Raw genomic sequence first — 22,526 nt, 5'->3', positions numbered from 1 at the left:
CTTGTTCTACCTTTGCAGAACAAGCTTGACTGCCTCTTCTTTGTGGCTGCCCCTCAAATACTGGAATACTGCTATCATGTCACCCCTAGTCCTTCTTTTCATTAAACTAGACATACCCAATTCCTGCAACCGTTCTTTATATGTTATTAGCCTCCAGTCCCCAATGTTGTACTAGTCCCAACTCCAGTTTCCCTTCTGTGTAAAACATTATTGTGCATACATTTATTTGCTTTCTTGTGGAGGCTAAGCCATTGAGTTGCCCACATGAAGTTCCCCTTAGCAATGAACTGATAGAAAAGGAAAGAGGAGGAAAAAAAGAAGCAATGACCAAGCTTCTTCTTGATTGGGTTATAATGTTTTGCTCAGCTGCTGTCCAGAAAATTGTCTTCACGATGGTTCTGCTGTATCTGGTATCAAATGTCAGATGCAGAGCACCCTGAATGATCTAGTATACAATATATAAGAGAGGAGGCTTTTGTGTGTGGAATGGGACAACTTGCCATGGACAACTCACTGGGGACAACTCACCGTGGCCTACTCATCATGGGACAACTCGCCATGGGACAGTTCAACAATATGATTTAATTATTTAAAATAAATAAAATAAAAAATAAAAATATTTTAATTTTTGCCATTCATATTCCATTATGTCCCTCCTTTTGCATAATTTCTTTAATGATGCTAGTACACCATTTCTTTGATATTAGTGTAACTCTTGTTCCAGAGTGAGTTGTCCTGTGGCAAGTAAGTCATGTCAAGTTGTCCTGTGGCAAGTTGGCTGCAGCGAGTTGACCATGGCAAGTTAACTGTGGAAAATTGTCCTAGACCCTTTGTACAGCACTAGCCTTCAGTTTTTGTCCCCAAGTGACATACAGGAACAGTCCATTGAGGGAGCTTATTCTTAAGAGTCCACCCATAACTGCCCTACAGAACATTTTCTCATTTGGAATGCTGGTTGCTTGGCAAGACATGGACCACCAGACCATCGCTGCTAAGTTTGATCTATCCCCACTTGTGTGTAGTGGCTTGAAGCAATCCCAAATTTCCTCCCTGCTGAATGTGGTATATGAGAGATCTGATAGATGGAGTGACCAGACAAAAGGAGCATTAAAATCTAACATCCTCCTATGATACTGAAATGCTGAAGTTGAAAGTCATCATCACTATAGCTCAGACCATATAAGATGTGAAGCCTTTGGACCATTCTACCAATTGCCTCTAATAGCTGCTTCAATCCTCCATCCCCTTTTAAAGAATCTTGGACACGTTTTGGTGGACTTTCATGTGAACACATTGCCTGTTTTGTGAGACATTAAATTTAGGACAAAGAAAAATAAATGACAACAAAATCTCATGCAAAAATTGGAGGCAATGATTTCTTCAACTTACTCTTAAATAAATGTACAGTATAGAACCTTCAGCTTAGGTTGTTGAAAACATTAAAGCCAACTCCACATCTATAGAACAAGATTTATGAAACATATCTGCAGGCAGAGCATGTCTTCCATTTTTGTACATTTTGTTCATTGTCATTCATTTGTTGGCTGAACCTGATTTTTATGTCATCAGGTAACTTAAGGGAAATTGTTTTCATCCTTTTTTTTTTCAAAAGACTTGAAAGCTTTGGAATGATAAATGTGCCCATCTATGAAGCACAAAAATTACAGCCGAAAATCTGAGTCTCCCACAAAAGATGCCTAAATAAATACGATTTAAATGCACATTGACAAATAATGTGTTTTGTATTCACTGATTTCTTTGTATTTCATTTTTTATTTTTATTTAATGAAATACTAACAATAATTAAGAACAGTAAGTAAAATGTTACAGTAATGAGAATCCCCTAGAAGAGAAAATAAATTGAAAATCAGTATGCTACCATTATAGGAGTAACAGATCACTGTTCGTGATCAATCCATGTAGCTGTAATCATGGGAAGAAAATAGTCACAGCTTATAGCTATTTTATGCAATGGTGAAAATGGTTTATGCTGAAACAAAGAACCAAATCAGATTTTCCTTCCTACTTGATTTCAGCAAGAGCTGAACAACCAAATGCTGCCATCCTTTTATAAATGTGGGATTTGAACCAAGCCCAGATATAAGGAGGTAAAGTTTTTATTGATTTTTTTTAGTCCCAACCCTACACATTGTGTTAATTTGGCTCTTCTGTGTGAACTGCACACCCTCTCTTTCCCTTTGTTCATCCCATTTTGTTTCCCGCATTGTTCCAGAAAAAAAGGAACTAGATTGACAGGCAGCCATAAGGGCGTACAGTATGTTTGATTCAGCTTAGCAGATGGAATAATCTCAGCTACTATGATGTGTAAGCCCTAACTTATGGCTTAGCACAGGTGCAATTGCATACCTCATCTCCTTCAATCTTCTTATTCCTGTCTGCCATTTTGTGTGTCCATGTCTATCCTCACATAGTCTCGTTCTTGTTTTATTCATTGTTGACACATTTCTTACCTCCTGTCAAACATCACTCTCTGTCCCTCCCCTGCCTACCAATGGGCTTCCCTTCCTTCCTCTCAACCCCCCCCCCGCACAATATTTTACCCATTTTTCCGTTTTTGCCTAATTCCTCTTCTTGTTATCTGAGACAGAAAGCAATCTGTCCTATGGGGTCCTTTGTGCTTTCTGAGGTTGGTCGCTGTCTTGCAGACATTTTCTTCTGAATGTCTGCAGGAAAACAACCAAGCTGAGAGAGCATCAAGGATCTCACAGTTCAATCCTGAGCTACAAATATTGTACAGTTTGTCCTTCAAAAACCGTCTGTCATAGCCCATTTTTCAGTTGTTCACTCCTGTTGCTTTTCTGATTACTCTACAATGTGTAGGTGTCAGTCAACAGTGTGTATATGTATAAAGATATGCATGTGCACCTTCTTAAAAATACAGGTAATTCTCGACTTTGTGGTGACAAATGAGCCCAAAATTTTCTGTTGCTAAATGAAACATTTGTTAAATGAGTTTTGACCATTTTACGATCTTTCTTACCATAGTTGTGGATCACTGCAGTTGTTAAATTAGTGACACCGTTGTTAAGTGAATCTGGCTTCCCCATTGATTGTGCTTGTTAGAAGGTCTCATGACCATCATAAATATGAACCAGTTGCCCAAGCATCTGAATTCTGATCATGTGACTGTGGGGATGTTGCAACGGTCGTAGGTGTGAAAAATAGCCATGTCACTTATGGTGGCAACTTTGAAGGGTCACTAAATGAACTGTTGTAAGTCGAGGACTACCTGTAGCACCTTCCTACATGTCCAGATTCCAAAATACTCATCGTGTCTACTTACTTTAGCCCGTCAAGCTTAATACATTGAAACCGTTTTAAAATTACTTGCTTGTGGAATGAAAATTATTCCTGCCGGAAAGCAACTTCTATATTTAGACTGTGCCCCAGGTAAGTAAGTGGCTCAAAGAAAAATGTTTATCGTTTTTTCTCAGAAGTGTTTCCACCTTGGTTCTCATGTCACACTAAGCCATGGATTAATAGCATGGATTTTGCAGTGCATACTTAGTGAAGAGAGTATTCCTTTTTATGGCAATTTACACTGCTGGGGCTGAGCGCCACATGGGCTTTTGAAAAATGTGCATACATACAGGTGCAGAAGGCTCGTCCCCATAATATGCATATGAGCTTAGCTGCTTATCCATTTCACAATATCCTGTTTCATTCCAGATTTTTTCTTTTTTAAAAAAAACTATTTTAAGAACAGGCTAATTCTTTTTACCTAAATATGCTAGCTGAAAATGAGTGGTTGTTTCAGGTATAAGGTAAAGGTAAAGGTTCCCCCGCACATGCGTGCTAGTCGTTTCCGACTCTAGGGGCCGGTGCTCATCTCCGTTTCATAGCCGAAGAGCCAGCGCTTGTCCGAGGACGTCTCCGTGGTCATGTGGCCGGCATGACTAGACGCCAAAGGCGCACGGAACGCTGTTACCTTCCCACCGTAGTGGTCCCTATTTTTCTACTTGCATTTTTACGTGCTTTCGAACTGCTAGGTTGGCAGAAGCTGGGACGAGTAACAGGCGCTCACTCTGCTTCAGGTATACAGAATGGAAAAAACTTGGAAAATTGAATTTGGAAAAAAAAATCTGGGGGGTGGTGGAATTAATAAGGTGTGCAGTTGGAGCAAGGAAAAAAATCAAAACACCTTCTCACCTGGTTGTGACTGATGCAGAAAAAGTAAAGAATCCTTGAGTGAAATGCCTTCAGTGTATATTGGATTTCGCCTTCCACTCAGCACAAGCATTTGGAAAGTCTGATCTAATGCATATACTGTATATTACAGCTGTCACAAGAGCTTTTTAAAATAAACATGAGTCAATTATTTCAAAGCAGCAGTGTAAATTGCCATAAAACTTTATAAATCAAACAAAATTTTCACAATAGGTATAAAATACAAATCATAACAGCATTTTAATAAAAAAAAATGTAGATTACTAGATAACCGTGCTTAATGAAAATTTCATTTTCCCCTCACAAAATGTCCACAACTCCATCATCTCTTCCTCCCTTCCTTCCTCCCCTTGCAGCTGGTGAAAATACCCTTTCTCACTTGAACATATCTTGATGATATCCTGAAATATTTAGCATAAGGATCTTAAATTAAAATAGTCTCTAAAATTGTCCTGAACTTGGATTTTGGAATGACACCACTCTGGATTCCCAAAAGAATAATGTTTTTGTTTCTGATATGGTTATGTTAATTTGTACTCGGTTTGTGGCTTCTTATTGGACAAACCAGTAGTTTCTTAGATTTAAATAAATGAATAAATCTAAGCAATTTCTGGTTTGTCTGATAAGCCATAAACACAACTCTTTTCCACCCACCTCCCCTATTTCTACCAAATAGTACCTGCCCTGGAGAAAGGAAGGGAACCACTACAATGGTTATGCTTTCACTCCCAACCTCCTGAGCTGGTCATCTTACTATAATTAATAGCACTGAAGACCTCTGAGAGATCAAGGAGGGCAAAATGGATGCAGTACCATCATCCTGAATCTGCCAGAGGTCATCAATAAAGTGCAGTCAGGGCTGTCTTAGAGCTAGAACCGGTCTGAATCCTTAAGTGAAAAAGATCCAGACAATATGCTTCTTCTAGAATCCTGTGGATCTGTAGGCTGAGCAACTTCTCAACCACAAAGATTCAGAAGAATCGACTACTTATTTTCCTTAGTTTTATACCTAGCTTGGGATGTTTTTCTGGCCTCCAGTTTTGATAAAATACATGTTCTTTTCTGTAGCTTTTCTATCATGATAGTAATCTCATATAAACTCCACACGTCTACAGGTTTCTCCTCCCTAACTATTCTTATTATCTTAATATTTGAGCATGAGCTACCACAAAGACTTAGAACCCAAGACGGTATCTTTCATATGTATCATATTCAACTCCCATATTTCCCAGCTAAAACAAAGTCCTATATACACACACACACAAAGACAGCCATTTGGACAGAGTTGGTCCCCAACACAACTGAAGAGAACCACATGTGCTCAACCATCTGCATGTCTAAAGACTGCAGTTCTTAGCTGTGATTAAGAAATAGAACAGGCTCTTTCCTTTTCAGTCTGGTATGTTTTAAGGCAAGATGGTTTTCCGGGAAGAATAAGAGATCACCAATCACTAATATACAATTTAGAGATAAATAGTTTGGAAGCAGCTCAAATTAGGTAGAAGATGAGTAACAAAGCCAGAGCAATTTATATATGCATGAAGTGTGCAATGAAGCAGGAAGTAAAACCAATTGCTTTGTTGCAGGCAAGACACAGAGTTAATTAGCAATTGATTCATGGTTTACTTAGAGCCACTCACTGCGATAGTAAGTGGGTATTTGAAAAATATAATTGCTTTTAAGCATGTTCTTGAAACATCCTGGTATATTCAGGATGCAAAGGAGCACCGGTTTGCCATCCAATTACTTGCACATAAGGAATAATAAAGCATGGTAGGATTTCAAACACACTGTAAAATTGAATGAACCATGCATATAATAAGAGAGAGAGAGGGGGGGAGGGAGGGAGGGAGAGAGGGAGGGAGGGAGGGGGAGAGGAGAGAGAGAGAGAACAAACATTATGAGGAATACCTGAAATTTAGCTTACCGGTATTTTATGAAAATGTGCCAACCACAATTTTATAGCAAACTCCAAATATTTCTCTCTCCTCTCTCTCTCTCTCTCTAACACAGACATGTCAAACACAAGGCCCGGGGGCCGGATCCGGCCCGCGAAGTGATTTCATGTGGCCCGCGAAGCCATCCTGGAAACAGTGAGGGAACGGCCCCCGCTGCCTTGGCCCTGGCCCAGAGACCCTCCTCCTGCCAGAGACCCTCAGATCTGTCCCACTCCTGCCCAGGCCCCCATAGGCACCCTTGATGCGAACGATGTAGAGCTGGCCACGCCCACCCAGTAGGCCATACGCACTCTAGCCACACCCACCCAGTAGGCCACACCCACCCTGGCCATACCCAACCGGCCCCCTAAGGGCAACCGCAATGCTGATGAGGCCCTCAATGAAATTGAGTTTGACACCCCTGCTCTAACACATCCATGCACACATGCACACACTTTTCCAATTTCTGCACTTGTTCAGTCACTGTGTCTGACACTTTGCAACTCCATAGACCATAGTACCACAATCTGCCCCATCCTCCACCCTCTCCTGGAGTTTGCCCAAATTCATATTCATTGAGTTGATGACACCATCCATCTCATCCCCTGTCATCCCCTTCTCCTTTTGTCTTCATTCCCAGCATCAGGGTCTTTTTCAACGATGGCCAAAGTATTTGAGCTTCAATATCTGTCCTTCCAAAGAGCAGTCAGGTTTGATTTCCTTTAGGATTGATTGATTTGATCTCCTTGCAGTCCAAGGGACCCTTGAGAGTCTTCTCCAGCACCAATTTCTGGAAATAAGCATTAAATTGATCACTGACAAGCAAAATGGGAGAAAGAAAATATTTCAAGGATTTTTTTTTTTACTAAAAGCATGATTGCTATCTTTGCTATGTAGGAAAGTATTAGAAGATTGTGACCAGGATGTTGTAGGGCTGCTGGGAACCACAGCTGCAATCCCAATTCCATATTATTGTGTAATAGCAAATCTTAGTAATGCTAAGGCTAGCCAGGACTAATTTCTTGAAAACAGAGAGCCCAAACAGTGAATAACTTTATAGGCCATAATACTACTAATGATCCAATGTTGCAAACTTTTTCCATGAGGGCACACTTTCTTCCTGAGATAGCAAAAAAGCAAGGCAAAGTGAAGAGTTGATACATATTAATGTTGAATAAACATTTTCCATTAAAGAAAGGGGAAAAAACTGAATTTTGACAGTGGAAAAATAGTATGCAACATGCACAAGGGAAGGAAGGCTACATTGCTTGCCACACAGTCATCTGACTTGCAAGGGAAAAAAACCCTTATCATTCCAGGAAATAATGTTAGGGTGAAAGTTGACTTGGCTTTCTGCATCATGAAGGGTGAACGCTAATGGCCTCTGATGTAATTAAAGAGATCAGGAGTGAGAGGAAAAATGGATCATTTGGATTCTTAGGCAAGAAAAACTTGTTGCACAATAGTCTTTTGGCTACAGTTGGAAACTACGCAATCCATTCCTTTTGACTTTAGGCTGATATCCAGCATTCTACATTCTGAGTCCTCATGAAATTCACATTGTATTTCACAGAAAAATTCCACATTACTTTCCTCTCACAAGCGATGGCCTTTAGTTGTTTTAATATACTCAGACCTGCTTTTATACCTTTGATAAGGTTTGGGAGAATCAATAGTGTTTTTAACTATAAGGCTGTTTATTCCCTCTTGCCTACAATAGGGTCCCAAGTCCAAATCACAAGGTTGTGCTGGCAACACATCTGTACCAACATAATTTTTATTTCTTTGTTTGTACTTTTATAGTCTCAGTTAATGCAGATTGTTAATAAAATGATGATGCGGGCTTGTATCAGAACACTCAACATGGAAAATCCTGTTGTTCTCCAAGAGTCTAATGCCATCATTTCCAGTTCCATATCTACAAATCAGAAGTTCTGTTTTGCCATCAATTCTGAAAAATCTTGTTAACTTTTCATACTTCACCTATTTGGACAAATAACCATAGCAAATGAAACTGCATAAGATGATACAAGCCTGTTGGTTTCTAGCATAAAGAGATGCCATATTTTTGAGCATCCAAAACATTCTGAGAAAGATCTGAAATTTACTACCGGTATGTTTGATCAAATTTGGTGCTCACTGAAATACCAATCATTGAATAAAAGAACATGATGTAGCCACCACAAAGCTAGCTGGAAATCTGGATGAATGAATTTGTATGGTTGTAGCCTTTGAATGTCATGTCAGAAAAGTCATATGATAACCTGACTCCAAAAGCGGTGAATGCTCCAACACTGGAAGTTTTTAAGAAAACACTGGACAGCCATTTGTCTGAAATGGTATAGGGTTTCCTGTCTGAGCAGGGGGTTGGACTAGATGACCTCCAAGGTCCCTTCCAACCTCTTCTTCTTCTTCTTCTTCTTCTTCTTCTTCTTCTTCTTCTTATTATTATTATTATTATTATTATTATTATTATTATATTATATTATATTATATTATATTATATTATATTATATTATTATAAAAGTTTTATTCATAAAACATGAAACTCAGTCAACTGAACACTCAAATTGACTGGCACTAATGGTTGACACGGTTTGCTGCCAGCATCCTAGGTATCAACCAGGTGGTGGTGGTTGTTGTTGTTGTTGTTGTTGTTGTTATTATTACTACTACTATTATTATTATTATTATTATTATTATTATTATTATTATTATTATTATTACTACTACTACTACTACTACTACTACTACTACTACTACTACACTCAAAAAATACCAGTAGAAGAAATTATGTATATTGAACTGTGAAGTCCTTGGTGTTCTCAGAGTTGGTTGCTTGCTTGTAGATATTTCATTACTTGACTAGGTTATCTCATCAGAGCTGATAGGTAACATGTGCAGACAAAGCACATGCTCAGAGAACACTAAGGACTTCACAATCCAGAGGATAATTTAATGTTAAAGTTTAGTAAAAGCAGGAGCACACAAAAGACATTCTCAAACATTAAAGCAAAATTTTCACACCTGCTCATGACAGCAACTCCACAGTAGTTTTCAACAGGTTGTTATCTGGCCAATTCAGCCACAAACAAGAGATAGGCAACGGCTCATATTTTTCCTGCTCTGCTTGGACAAGCTTGTTTATCCAGCTGGTCCAGAAAGGAAGGCCCAGACTAACTTTGCTAAACATGCACAGGTAAAACCAAGGCCCCGACAGAAATAATATATGCTTCAATCGTACATTTTCATTTGTTCGGATTTCTAGCCAGCGAGCTTGCCTAGGCAGAGTGGAAAAAATGTGAGATTTTGGCCTACTTCAGTTCATGTAGTGGAGGCAAGAGACTGGAAGAGAGGTTTTCCCCTGATGATGTTTGCAGTTTTCCAACCCTTCAAAGCAAAATTGCAGTGCTATTCCCCTCTCAACCCCCAGCCCACAAGTAGGAGCCAGCTGTGCTGTTTTGAAAGCTCTGAAAAAGGCCAGGGCTTTGATGATACAAGGCCAGCCACCATCTTGACTCCTTGATGCACAGACAGGTTTAGAGCAGAGGTGTCAAACTCGCAATGTCACGTGACGTGTCACAATGTATCGTGACGTTTTTGCCATTGCCGGCAGTGGGGTGGGCGCAGTTTTGCTATGGTGCATCCAGCCCAAGGCCGGCAGTTTGACACTCCTGGTTTAGAGAAACTTGTTTGCAAACCAGCACGTTAGAAATGTTCTATGAAAATGCTTACTATGTTTGGTGGACATATAAAAAAGACAGAAGGCACAGAAGGGGACTACAATGCACTGTTTGACACCGAATGGGAATAAAATGAATGTTAAAGTGAAAGGGTTAAACACAGATTAAAATTGTCAGACTCCTTTACTCCTAATCAAAATGAATTGTTTTCAGATCTGACATGAGCAAGAAAGACTAGTTTTAACAGCAGTGAATCTATACAATTTACATAGTAGCAGTGGGGGAAAGGGATATCATTCAAAACATTCAGCACCCATCCCAGTCCTCAGGTAGCTGTTAGAAATATGTAGGTTTAGTTCTGCTTCATCAGAAATTTGCATTTATGCATTTTTAAGACATTCCCAATCCCCAGGCTTTGTAGCTCTGGAAGCATGCTCTGTGCAATCTTCTGTTTCATCTCCTAAAGACAACAGGCAGATGGCAGGCCTACCAACTTATTTCAATGCTGGGTTGTGCTTGCATATACAGTCATGCTCGAAATTGTTGGCACCCCAGAAATGTTTCCAGAAAATCAAGTATTTCTCACAGAAAAGTATTGCAGGAACACATGTTTTGCTATACACAGGTTTATTCCCTTTGTGTGTATTGGAACACAACAAAAAAGGGAGGAAAAAAAGCAAATTGGACATAATGTCAAACAAAACTCCAAAAATGGACCGGACAAAATTATTGGCACCCTTAACTTAATATTTGGTTGCACACCCTTTGGAAAAAATAACTGAAATCAGTTGCTTCCTATAACCACCAATAAGCTTCTTACACCTCTCACCTGGAATTTTGGACCACTCTTCCTTTGTAAACTGCTCCAGGTCTCTCTTATTGGAAGGGCACCTTTTCCCAACAGCAATTTTAAGATCTCTCCACAGGTGTTCAATGGGATTCAGATCTGGACTCATTGCTGGCCACTTCAGAACTCTCCAGCGCTTTCTTACCATCCATTTCTGGGTGCTTTTTGACGTATGTTTGGGGTCATTGTCCTGCTGGAAGACCCAAGATCTCGGACGCAAACCCAGCTTTCTGACACTGGGCTCTACAGTGCGACCCAAAATCCTTTGGTAATCCTCAGATTTCATGATGCCTTGCACACATTCAAGGCACCCAGTGCCAGAGGCAGCAAAACAACCCCAAAACATCATTGAACCTCCACCACATTTCACTGTAGGTACTGTGTTCTTTTCTTTGTAGGCCTCATTTCATTTTCGGTAAACAGTAGAATGATGTGCTTTACCAAAAAGCTCTATCTTGGTCTCATCTGTCCACAAGACATTTTCCCAGAAGGATTTTGGCTTACTCAAGTACATTTTAGCAAACTGTAATCTTGCTTTTTTATGTCTCTGTGTCAGCAGTGGGGTCCTCCTGGGTCTCCTGCCATAGCGTTTCATTTCATTTAAATGTCAACGGATAGTTTGCGCTGACACTGATGCTCCCTGAGCCTGCAGGACAGCTTGCATTCCTTTGGAATTTGTTTGGGGCTGCTTATCCACCATCCGGACTATCCTGCGTTGCAACCTTTCATCAATTTTTCTCTTCTGTCCACGACCAGGGAGATTTGCTACAGTGCCATGGGTTGCAAACTTCTTGATAATGTTGTGCACTGTGGACAAAGGCAAATCTAGATCTCTGGAGATGGACTTGTAACCTTGAGATTGTTGATATTTGTCCACAATTTTGGTTCTCAAGTCCTCAGACAGTTCTCTTCTCCTCTTTCTGTTGTCCATGCTTAGTGTGGCACACACAGACATACAATGGAAAGACTAAGTGAACTTCTCTCCTTTTTATCTGCTTTCAGGTGTGATTTTTATATTGCCCACACCTGTTACTTGCCCAAGGTGAGTTTAAGGGAGCATCACATTCTTGAAACAATCTTGTTTATCCACAATTTTGAAAGGGTGCCAATAATTTTGCCCGGCCCATTTTTGGAGTTTTGTTTGACATTATGTCCAATTTGCTTTTTTTCCTCCCTTTTTTGTTGTGTTCCAATACACACAAAGGGAATAAACCTGTGTATAGCAAAACATGTGTTCCTGCAATACTTTTCTGTGAGAAATACTTGCTTTTCTGGAAAAATTTCTGGGGTGCCAACAATTTCGAGCATGACTGTATTAATACGTGAGAAAGCGCACTCTCTACTGTCTAACACAGTGGTTCTCGGCCTGTTCTTCCCCATGGACCCCTTTTAAATATCTTTGTGGCCACGGACTTAATTCAAGATTTAAATAATAATATTTCTTCAAGCCTTCACAGACCCCATGACATCGCTCCCCCCAAGGGGTCCGTGGACCACAGGTTGAGAACCACTGATCCATAGTTGCCAGATCTGGCTTATTACTTGGAGTGGGGCAGTTACTGGGGCAAAATAGCTGACATGATTCATATTCCTCTGCTCAAAAGTGGGAAGCATAACTACATGTCCATCATGCTATTCCTTTTAGGAGAAAGAAGTTATGTTGATGTGAAGAAAAAGAATAAGAATTAGTAAGCAAAAGAAACTTGAGGGCAAGAGAAAAGAGGGGGAAACGGGACAATCTAACTAAATGTGGTTTATATCAACACCATTCTCCATACCCCTGCAAACCATGCTTGACCATTTTTCTTCTTGTTATAAGATACATGCTTCATAAATAACCCATCCCTGATACATTCAAGGTACCATTAAGGTTGTAGACAAAGTGTGATAGCTCCAGAGAAGTGATGTATTTGGATTCCTTTCAGTCAGGATTAAGACTGGGGTATGGAACAAAATGGCATTGACCTCTGTCAGAAGTGGGATGGGGCTAAGGATCCAAGGAACATAGTCTTCAATGTGCCAGGGCCTGTTTTTATTCTTATCCCATCTGGGTTAATTGAAGTCAATCATCCAGTTTAACAGTTCACATGTTTACCTCATGACCCAATTAAATGTGTTGTACAAATGGGTCCATGGTGAAGGCTGCAGTGCTTTTGCATTTCATTATACTGGATTTGTTCAGATAACCTCAGTATAAAGTTGGACATCACAAAGAGAAACTTGATTCTAGAAAATGTAATAGAGAGAATATGATTGGACAAGATGGAAGCAATTCTACTGCATATCTTCCACATCAATTATTTTCCTTTTGTCATATTTAGTTTAATATCTATAATATAGTAGGTTGTATTTCTGTCATTCTGTTGTATGTGTGTGTATGTGTATGTGTGTGTGTGTACCGATAGTGTGTGTATATGTATGTGTGTACATATACATATACATACACACACACACAGAGAGCGCTTTTTTTGTAAGAAAAAAGGTGTTGGAACTCACATCTTGTTAATCTTTTATTTACCTTTCACATGTAGTCAATCACTGTACACACACCCACATGTCAGTTGTGTATCAAAACATAATGGTCGTCGCCTGCAGTTAAGCACTCAGTGCACGACCACAGGACCAATTACAAGCCGAGCAGTGCCCCAAGCTGAGCAGCCGAGGACTTGACACACAAGCAGCCCGCATGCACCATTTTAATGATTTTGCCGCCGACCTGCTACACTCAACAGGGTGATTCAAGTCTATGTGAACCAAACATCAAATTTTTAAAACTTGGAAAATATGTCAAAAAAAGATGCCAGCACTCCGTTCTGGTGAGTTTTATGACAAAAACTTTAGTTATCTAGTGTGTGTATGGATGTTTTTGTGTGTGTATTGTAGCTTTTATATCGTTAGGTTAATACACAGACACACACACACAAAGCTACGAGGGGCGCAAAGAGCCATGGAAAGATACATGCTCGGCATTACAAGACAAGATAGAAAGACCTGCACACGGATTAGAGAACAAACAAAAGTATACAATACCATCAAGAGAGTAAAAGAATTGAAATGGAAATGGCTGGTCACATAGCAGGAACTGAGGGCAGGTGGACCAAGGCAGTCATAGAATGGATCCCACTTGATCAAAAGCGTCCACGAAAAAGACCTAAAACAAGATGGATCGACCACATCAGCAAGTATTGCAGGCCCAACTGGCAAAAGAATACTCAGGACCGTATTGGTTGGAAACATGCGGAAGTGGCCTTCATCCTGCAAGGGATAGGCAATGGCTAATACACACACACCTCCAACAGATCTCTCTCTCTCTCTCTCTCTCTCTCTCTCTCTCTCTCTGTGTGTGTGTGTGTGTGTGTGTGTGTGTGTGTATAAATATTAACAACCCATTAACAACTCATGAATAATGGACATATCCTCCCCAAACAAGTCAACCAACCTAACCTATTGAAATGCAATTTATTACTAGTTATTAAATGTTTGGATAGAACTCGTCAATAACCACAAAGCCAGATAAATCTGGAACTTGCTTTTATTTATTTAAGCTTAGTGCTCAAATTGCTACTCAATATAAAAAAGTGCATACCAAGTGATACATCAAGATTTGGGTCTATTCTTTCACATGAAATCAACCCTGGAGGAATAGGAGAGACCCTCCCTATGAAAACGTCAAGAGATTTAAGTCAAAATAATCCCAACAGTTGTTTCTGTTATTTTAACAGCAGGATGGAGGTAATTGAAGTTCCTGCTCTTTCCAAGATGGCTTTTATGTACTGCATTCTAATTATCCAGTCTGTGGTGTAATTTACAACCTCTGCTTCAAGGCTCCCTAAACTGAGAACTAGCATAGATGCTTGAAAAATCACTTAAGAAGCATAAGATGGCAAAGTCCAATGTTGCATCAGCTGATGGCTTCTTGTGAAGCTCAACTCTCCTCTTGATAGCTCTCTCATTTAGTTGCAGCACCTTCAAAATCTGCTCCATCCCATCTCCAAAGCTCCTGGAGCTGCAAGAAGAGCAGCAAATTGGTCAATTCTCAATTGGGAACAGCTATCCTCCATCTTCGGTTTATTTATCTCCACAGTTGAGATTTGCACAATGGAAATTTAAAAAAATTGAATGAGAAATGGGATAAAATATAAGCTCTCGGGAAGCCTTGATGGATATAAATCTTATCAATGATCAAGCCAACTCTAGGATCTAAACAAGACTATTCAATGCAGAAAGAATACCAAGACAAAAGTTCAGATTCCAATTTGATAGCGAAGTTATGTGAACCAAGAGTTGCAGAGACACATTTTCTGTTGCCATCTTTTCACCTTCCTTGCGATCAAAAAAATTTTTCTATTTTGATTTCTGATTTTTCAGATGCATGCTCAACTTCATTAAACGATCTCCCCATTTGCAAGAAATACTCCCTCCATAAATTGTTTTTGAAAAACCAAAATCAAAACAAACTTTTAAAAAACATCAGCTTATACATTATGCATTGTTCTGATAACTGACCTGCTGATCTTTGGTTATTCATTGTGGAAAATGTAATAGATAAACTACAGATAATGTCAGCAACTTTCCTATCATCATTTCAGAGATTTTTTTCCAGCTACAGAGATTACAAGAACTGCTTACAATTCACGTGTCTTTCTGTGCTTCAGGGTGACTCCCATGAGACACACAAACACAGTTTCACATATACAGATACATACATCGTAAGGTGGCAGAGATCCAATTTATTTTCAGCTATTATTTGAATTGACATATTAAATAGCAAATACTTTTTTCAGGATTAGTGAATGCTGAGAAAAGTAATTTCTTTAAAGCTTCTCTTGAAAACTCAGTTCTAAATTATATGAGAACTTCCTGAACTGGTGTATTGCCACTAATTTTTTTAAAACTTCAATTCACTTGGTCAGAACCTGGGACCTGAGCCAATATTGCTTCAGCCTGCTTCTGTAGCTCTCAGCTTCTCCACCTTAACCTAACTTGTGAACTGCCTCTTCATATTCAAACTCAATTTTATTTGATGCCACAGAATGTATTATCAAATTATTCAATCAAAGGACAGGAAATAGTTTACATTAGCAAAATGGAGCAGTGAAATATATTTCCACGTACAAGAGATCCAACTGAGTTTCTTTTTATTTTGCAGCTTTAAATCAGACCTTTTGTGCTTAAGTACTACTTGCAAAAAACAGCTTGCTCAGAACACCTACATTTTTTTAAAAAAAGAATCAATACACATCCCCTTCCTTTCATCGAAGCTTCATGTACAACCCACTACATTTTTGCTTTTTGTTATCAATAATTGCATGTAAAGATAGTTCCACCAAAATATTAGCCAGAATGCAAATTTAGGCCACCAGCCACCCAAAAGTCATAATAATAAAAAAAAATCCCAGACATTTTGCAAATTATGAAAATGACTGAGATTTCTCCAAAGCAGGGGTGTTAAACTGCTGGCCCATGGGCCGGATGTGTCATGCGGAAGCCGCACCCACCCCATTACCGTCAATGGCAAAACCATCCCGATACGTTGCACATCACGTGACGTCACGAGTTTGACATGTCTGCTCCAAAGGACTAGCATGCCTCATAAAATGTGTGCAATTTGGGAGGAACCACTCTTGAGCCAGAAAAGGTAACACAATTAAAAGTACACCACATATAAGATTATATTATTATTTTTAGTTAGATGAGGCTAAGTCTGTTTGAGAACTTTTAAGCAAAAGAGTAACATTGCTCTTCTCCTATTCTATATGACTAAAGCCTTGCCAATCCCCTTTTATTAAAAATGTTTCTGTCGTCTCATTCAGACATCATCACTCTGTGCTCAGATCTCTATCTTCCATGAGTTGAATACTTTTAAAGCAGCCTGCCCATTGTTGCAGGCTAATTTAACATGCTTAGTTCCATATTGCTAGCTGATATGCTATCTTTCCAGCAAAACCATATGATCCTTTGAGCATTCTTTGAAAATGCAACAGTATAAGCTTTGTGAATAGCAGGCTGGTGTTTCATTAATGCCAAAACTTGCAATTATCAGTAGAGTCAGTGAGTTCTACTGTACTAGACTCAATCTCCAAAGCAGAATCATTGGTCTCATTGTAACTTCTGAAAGCAGAAGAAGGTTGATGATTGCCAACTTGGACTGTAACCAAAGGGATGCTTTTGGTCATTCCAGCAATCTCTTGTACAATTCCAGCTGTGATGATCCTGCTAAAGTAAGAATTCTGATGGGGTCAAATAAACTTCCAGCAAGCAAGACATGATACAATCCAGTTTTACGTACATCAGAAAGTGACTGCGATTGCTTCCCAAGGTATATTATACATTGATTTTATCACACTTTCACTGCTAGTCTAACAGGTTTGGGAAACAATGCAAAATGTCTGCCAAACCTGATTATAAGAGACAACAGTGGCATGAGCACCCTGCAATGCAGCATTCTCTTTTTTAATCATCATCCATTATCTGAGCAAGTTATCGCTTGTCTCCACTTTGTGCTTTGTTCTAAACATTTTATTTTTAATATATTGCCTTCTGCTTGAAGGCTCTCAGAGCAATTTCCACACTTTTTTAAAATACAAAAAGCAATTTATTGATCAGAAATCAGGAGCAGCTAAATCATTTTTTCCCCTTCTTGGTGGCTTCAAATCAGCCTTGACTCCTAGCAACTACAGGAACATGTCCCTGCAGTTGTCTTGGAAATATTTTCAGAAGTCACTTGCCATGGTTTTCTTCCTGGTGCTGAGACAGACTTACTGGCCCCAAATCATGCAGCTGGCTGCCATGCCTAAGGCAAGAGTAGTACCTGGACTTCCCTTCTCCTAATCCAGTTTGGCTCTCAGCTGAACCAATCCAAACAAAAAATGATAAAAGCATACTAGCAAAAGACAGCTGTAATTAAAGGCCTGATAGAAGAATGTTATTTTCAGGATTAGATAGAAGGTCTCACACTGCCTATTGCAATGGCGGGGCAGAATGCCATGTTCTCTCCCAGGGGTCTTCAAACTTGGCCCTTTTATGACTTGTGGACTTCAACTCCCAGAATTCCTCAGCCAGCATGCTTGGCTGAGGAATTCTGGGAGTTGAAGCCCACAAGTCATAAAGAGGCCAAGTTTGAAGACCCCTGTTCTCTACACATAGAACTGAAAGACAGGCAAACTTATATAGAGGCAGGTAACGTCCCCAGAGACAAGTCCTAGGTTTCAATTCTTCAAAACTTTAAAAGGTTGTAATGAGCAGCATTTTTTGGACCTGAATCAGGAGATGGCACAAATTGACAATAATATGAACAATCTCATTGAAACCAACAAATACTTGACTTCACTATTTAATAATAGCTCCAAATAATATGCATCACTAATCAGCCAACCTTAATTTGACCAAAGGCAATGTTTCTGTACAATTTAGCACGAATCCATTTTCCTCCTATGAACAATGTCTGCAAAACCACAGAGGATTAATTGATGTTATTTTTACATTTAACCCTCGAGATGTGCAGAATTGCTGATTGTTTTCCATGTTGAATGCAAACCTGATTCACAAGGGGCAGTTTATCATAACTCTGTCAAGAAAGGAACACAGCAGATGTTTCTATGTTTTTTAAATGCTATGTATTATCATAACTTTTTAGTAGTAAAGTGCAAAGCAATGTGGACCGTTCCATTTTCCCATGGAAGGGGATGAGTTGAACCGTTTATGCATTTTTGGACTCAAGTCTCCTAGAAGAGAAATGAGTTCAAGGTATCTCAGCTGTTTGGATGAAATTAATTCTCAGAATGGGATGGCACAAAATCTTCTGGGAATAATTACACTGTTTTTCATAACCTTTTAGAAATTGCTAAACTATGATTAAATGTTCTGGACAGCATGAAAATGGTAACACATGATGAAAGTGTCATTTGGAGGGCTATAGTTTGCCTGCTCCTGTTCTCAGTGCCGATTCTTAGTTTTTCTTCTATTTCATGTTTATTATTTCAGTTCTCTTACACTTCCTGCCCAAATAAAACAAGCTTTGGGTAAGGATGTAGAAAACATTTCAAAATATGCATTCATGCTCTTAATTTGATAGATTTCCAAATGATCAAAACATGTTTGTTTCAAGCTGAAAACAGTTGCTTTAAATACTTGAGGCAGCATGTTTCAAATTTTTAAATTCAAACTGGTCTGAATGTTTTACATCCTACCCTGCCTTTTTGTTTTAAATCAACTATTTTGTAATTTTGAACCACATATCCCTACCCTAATCTAGAAAATAAATAATAAATAAAATGTGGGTTTTCTTCTAAGAAACTTTTCTGATAAATGGGGGTTTTATATAGCAATTTTCAACCTTCTCATTGACTAAGTTTCCCCAAAGTAAGATGTTATAAAATTATACTATACAATAAAAACTAAACATCAGCAGTCATTTAACACAGCACTGCATAGCATTTTACCAATATATTCCCACTTGTGTAAATTAATATACAGATGTTCCTATATTCCTGTTTGTATATACTAGCAATTCCCTACAATTCAATGAGAATTATTTCTCAATTGTGTAGAACTGTGGACGTCTAAAATGCCCATCCAATGTGGATTATCTATTCTAACAACAAGCAATTCTGAGATGATTAGATCTTTCAGTCACCAAAATCATTATCTGTACCCAGATATGGCTGACTGCTGGATATTTTCAAGAATTCCAACAGTGATCCTGGCTTTTTCCAAACAGGAGAAACTCAGAAGGCTGGCTTACAGTTCTTTTTCCTAGTCTGAAAAGCAGTTAAGAATGGGATAGATGTCACTGTAGAAGCAAAAGATTAAATAATTCCATGGCTGGATATCTGGTGCTTTCATCAATTGCTGGAAATTCTGCGAGTTGTAGGGAAGCACAGGGTGCATGATGGCAACCGGTACTTTAGGAGAGGATATGGCTGAACTCAACCATAGCAACAAAAAGGCTTCCACTAGGCTAACAAAATCTGTTGTCCAAGCCTTGAACTTGTACACTTCAGGAAGTTAAAATACTCTAGCTTCTGGTTAGGCAAGTGGTACCCATGAGCACCAGTGAGTCCCCAGTTCCCTTTCCTGATGTCTTCTAAGTACTTGGTCCCATCAGATTTTTTTTTAATTGGGAACTGATCACTTGCATTTAAACACTGTATTTATTTTCAGCAATGACTGCAAAGATTAGACTATAATGAATTCTTGGAAAGAATTCCTGGAGTAGTAGAGAGTAGAATGCTTTATTGCAATACGGTGCTTTGTGGCTAGCCATGCCTAGCATTGTTGCCATTTTGTAAATAGGAAAGTCTTTCACGGCAAGCGTTATTTTTAGAGGACTTACAATATATGTTCAACCCTTTCAATGCTCTCCCAGCCTAAAATGCTGCCCAGGTCTGCACCAAGAAATCTTGGCACAATTATTATTATTTGAAAAGGCAACCGCACAGTACATTTGTCTCCTTGCTATGACTGTGCCTGAAAAATATGATGCCTAATTCGATACTCATGGAATGTCTGAAGGCAATGGGCAGATTGTATAATCCTAAAATAGGCAAATAAGAGTTCAAGCATATTTTTCATAATAAAAGTCATCCAAGGAAGTTGAGTTCAACAGTTTTCAGATTTTAATAGACACAAGTGAGTCCATTTTACTTTTAAGACTACACTGATTCTTTCTATTGCGTATCCCTTCTCAAGAATGTGCATAATTGGAGTCAACAGTTTTCCATTGTTAAAATTAAACAAGAGTACATGATAAATCTTGTTACGGAAAAGCAGCAGCAACGTTTATCTAACGGAGGAGGAGGAGGAGGAAGAGGAGGAGGAGCAGAGGAGGAAGAAGGAAGGAGTAGAGGGGGAAATTATAAAGAGTAGCTAACATTTTATAGGTAATAAATACATTCCAAGGTGTAGTATTTCATTCTACCCCAAATTCTTCGAGATACTACTGGTCAAGTTGCTTCTCTTGTGTTAAGTAGCTGTATGACATTTGGTCAGACCAGCCTCTGGAAGACTTGCTAAGCAATCCAGGTGCCAGCTCTCTTTCACAGATGATGAGCAAGGCCAGTCTGGAAACTTATCCTGCCACCTTGTGCAATGAAACCTCACGATTCTCCGAGGGAAGCGTGTCAGGATGTTTACAGACTTGGTGAAACTCTAGGACAGCTGTGCTCTTGTCTTCTGTTACCTTGAAGAAAGTGAAAGAGGGAGAGGTTACACAGAACTGCATCAAATAGTCCTGGAGTACAAAAAGTGATCACTCAACCTATCTAAATATAGCTCCAAACCTCACAGTCTAATTTGGTCACAGAAAACCGGAGAGGCACAGCTACAGTTTCATCAAATAACCTGGCTCATCCTAGATAACTAAAGTTGAAGTGCCATCTGCTAGGGAAAGGGGCGAAAAGAACAACCCAGCTTGATCAAGGCAGCAATTAGAATTTTTTCATACCATTGACTTCTCCTTGATAGGGAAAAGTTGAGTTAATAGATTGCAATCCAGCTTTCTCATGTCCTTTTTAAAAAAAACAGCAGGAAAAGAGATTTTACCCAGTCCTTTGCTACACCTATACCTAAGTAAAGAAAAAAGTGGAAAGGTATTTGAAGTACAGGCAATCTTCAACTTATGACCACAATTGAGCACAAAATTTCTGTTAATTTTACGTCCTTTCTTGCCACAGTTGCTAAGTGAATCACTGCAGGTGTTAAGTTAGTAATATGTTCATTAAGTGAATCTGGCTTCCCCACTGACAGGCAATCTTCAACTTATGACCACAATTGAGCACAAAATTTCTGTTAATTTTACGTCCTTTCTTGCCACAGTTGCTAAGTGAATCACTGCAGGTGTTAAGTTGGTAATACGTTCATTAAGTGAATCTGGCTTCTCCACTGACTTTGCAAAAGATGATCACATGACCCCGGGACACTGCAACTGCCATAAATATGAGTCAGTTGCCAAGCATCCAAATTTTGATCATGTGATCATGGGGATGGTGCAATGGTCGTTAAGTGTGAAAAATGATCTTACGTCACTTTTTTCAGTGCCGTTGTAATGTTGAATGGTCACTAAGCAAACTTTTTTGTAAGTTGAGGACTATCGATACAAATGCTGCAAAATTATTTATTATTGTGGTAACAACAGTTCGGTTTCCTCCCTAAAATAGCACACAGAAATTAATACCTACATAGAGTATGAAGTCTCATCTTGAAACTTCAGCTAAATATCAAGTGCCCAGATGCTGTTCTTTAGAGGAATTATCCACATCTGATTATGGGTGATATCAAACAGTTTCTTTGCACTAGCAGCAATTTCATTTTTTTAAACATGGATAAGATTCACCAATCCCACCTCCTTTTCCTGCTGTAGCCCTCCTGTCCATTTATCCAACTGGTTCAGGAGAGCTTCCAACCTTAAACAATCATTATTTTGTAAGCAACAGAAAATGTGAGCAGAGCAGATGATTAGCAAAAAAACAGAGACTGGGCACTTGCACAAATGCAAGCATTTCTATTAGGTAAATCCACTATATTTTTCATATTACACCCAAATAAGATTAATCCATATTTGATTCATAATGAAACTTAAGACTTTTAGTTGATTGTATCCTTGGATTTGCATCATGTAATAAGAAGCTGTTATCCTGCCTCTTTGTCTTCTGTGTGCCCTGTAAGTTATCTCATGATGTTCCTGTTTGCCTGACTATCTTATATATGTTTAAATAAAACTACAAGTTCGTATCAGCTTCTCTGAATTCATTTGGACACCTGCTGTGTAATTCCCTGACATAAGTCATTTTTCCCCAGTGCCGTTGTAACTTTGAACAGTCACTGGTTTTAAGTCAAGGACTACTTTAATTAAGCCAACAGAAGCTTTATAAA

At 39.0% G+C, this 22,526-nt stretch overlaps 1 protein-coding gene across 3 annotated transcripts in view; it reads right to left on the bottom strand.

Annotated features, from left to right (window-relative positions):
* Nucleotides 1-6,137: 6,137 nt before the first annotated feature.
* Nucleotides 6,138-22,526, bottom strand: part of PWWP2B (PWWP domain containing 2B) — a 51,211-nt gene continuing 34,822 nt past the window's right edge. For 2 of the 3 annotated variants that reach the window (XM_081329300.1, XM_081329301.1), the window contains one exon: nucleotides 19,467-20,835. The gene's annotated coding sequence lies outside the window, so the exon portion shown is untranslated. Of the gene's footprint in view, nucleotides 6,916-12,750; nucleotides 12,882-13,685; nucleotides 13,807-19,466; nucleotides 20,836-22,526 lie in introns of those variants that run through there. The other variant, XR_014026635.1, reaches the window with a different exon arrangement.

Source organism: Vipera berus, assembly GCF_964194415.1.
Source record: "Vipera berus genome assembly, chromosome: 5".
Classification (NCBI taxonomy): Eukaryota; Metazoa; Chordata; class Lepidosauria; order Squamata; family Viperidae; genus Vipera; species Vipera berus.
Note: the sequence above shows the minus strand (reverse complement) of the source record. Positions and strands in the feature narration are given on the sequence as shown.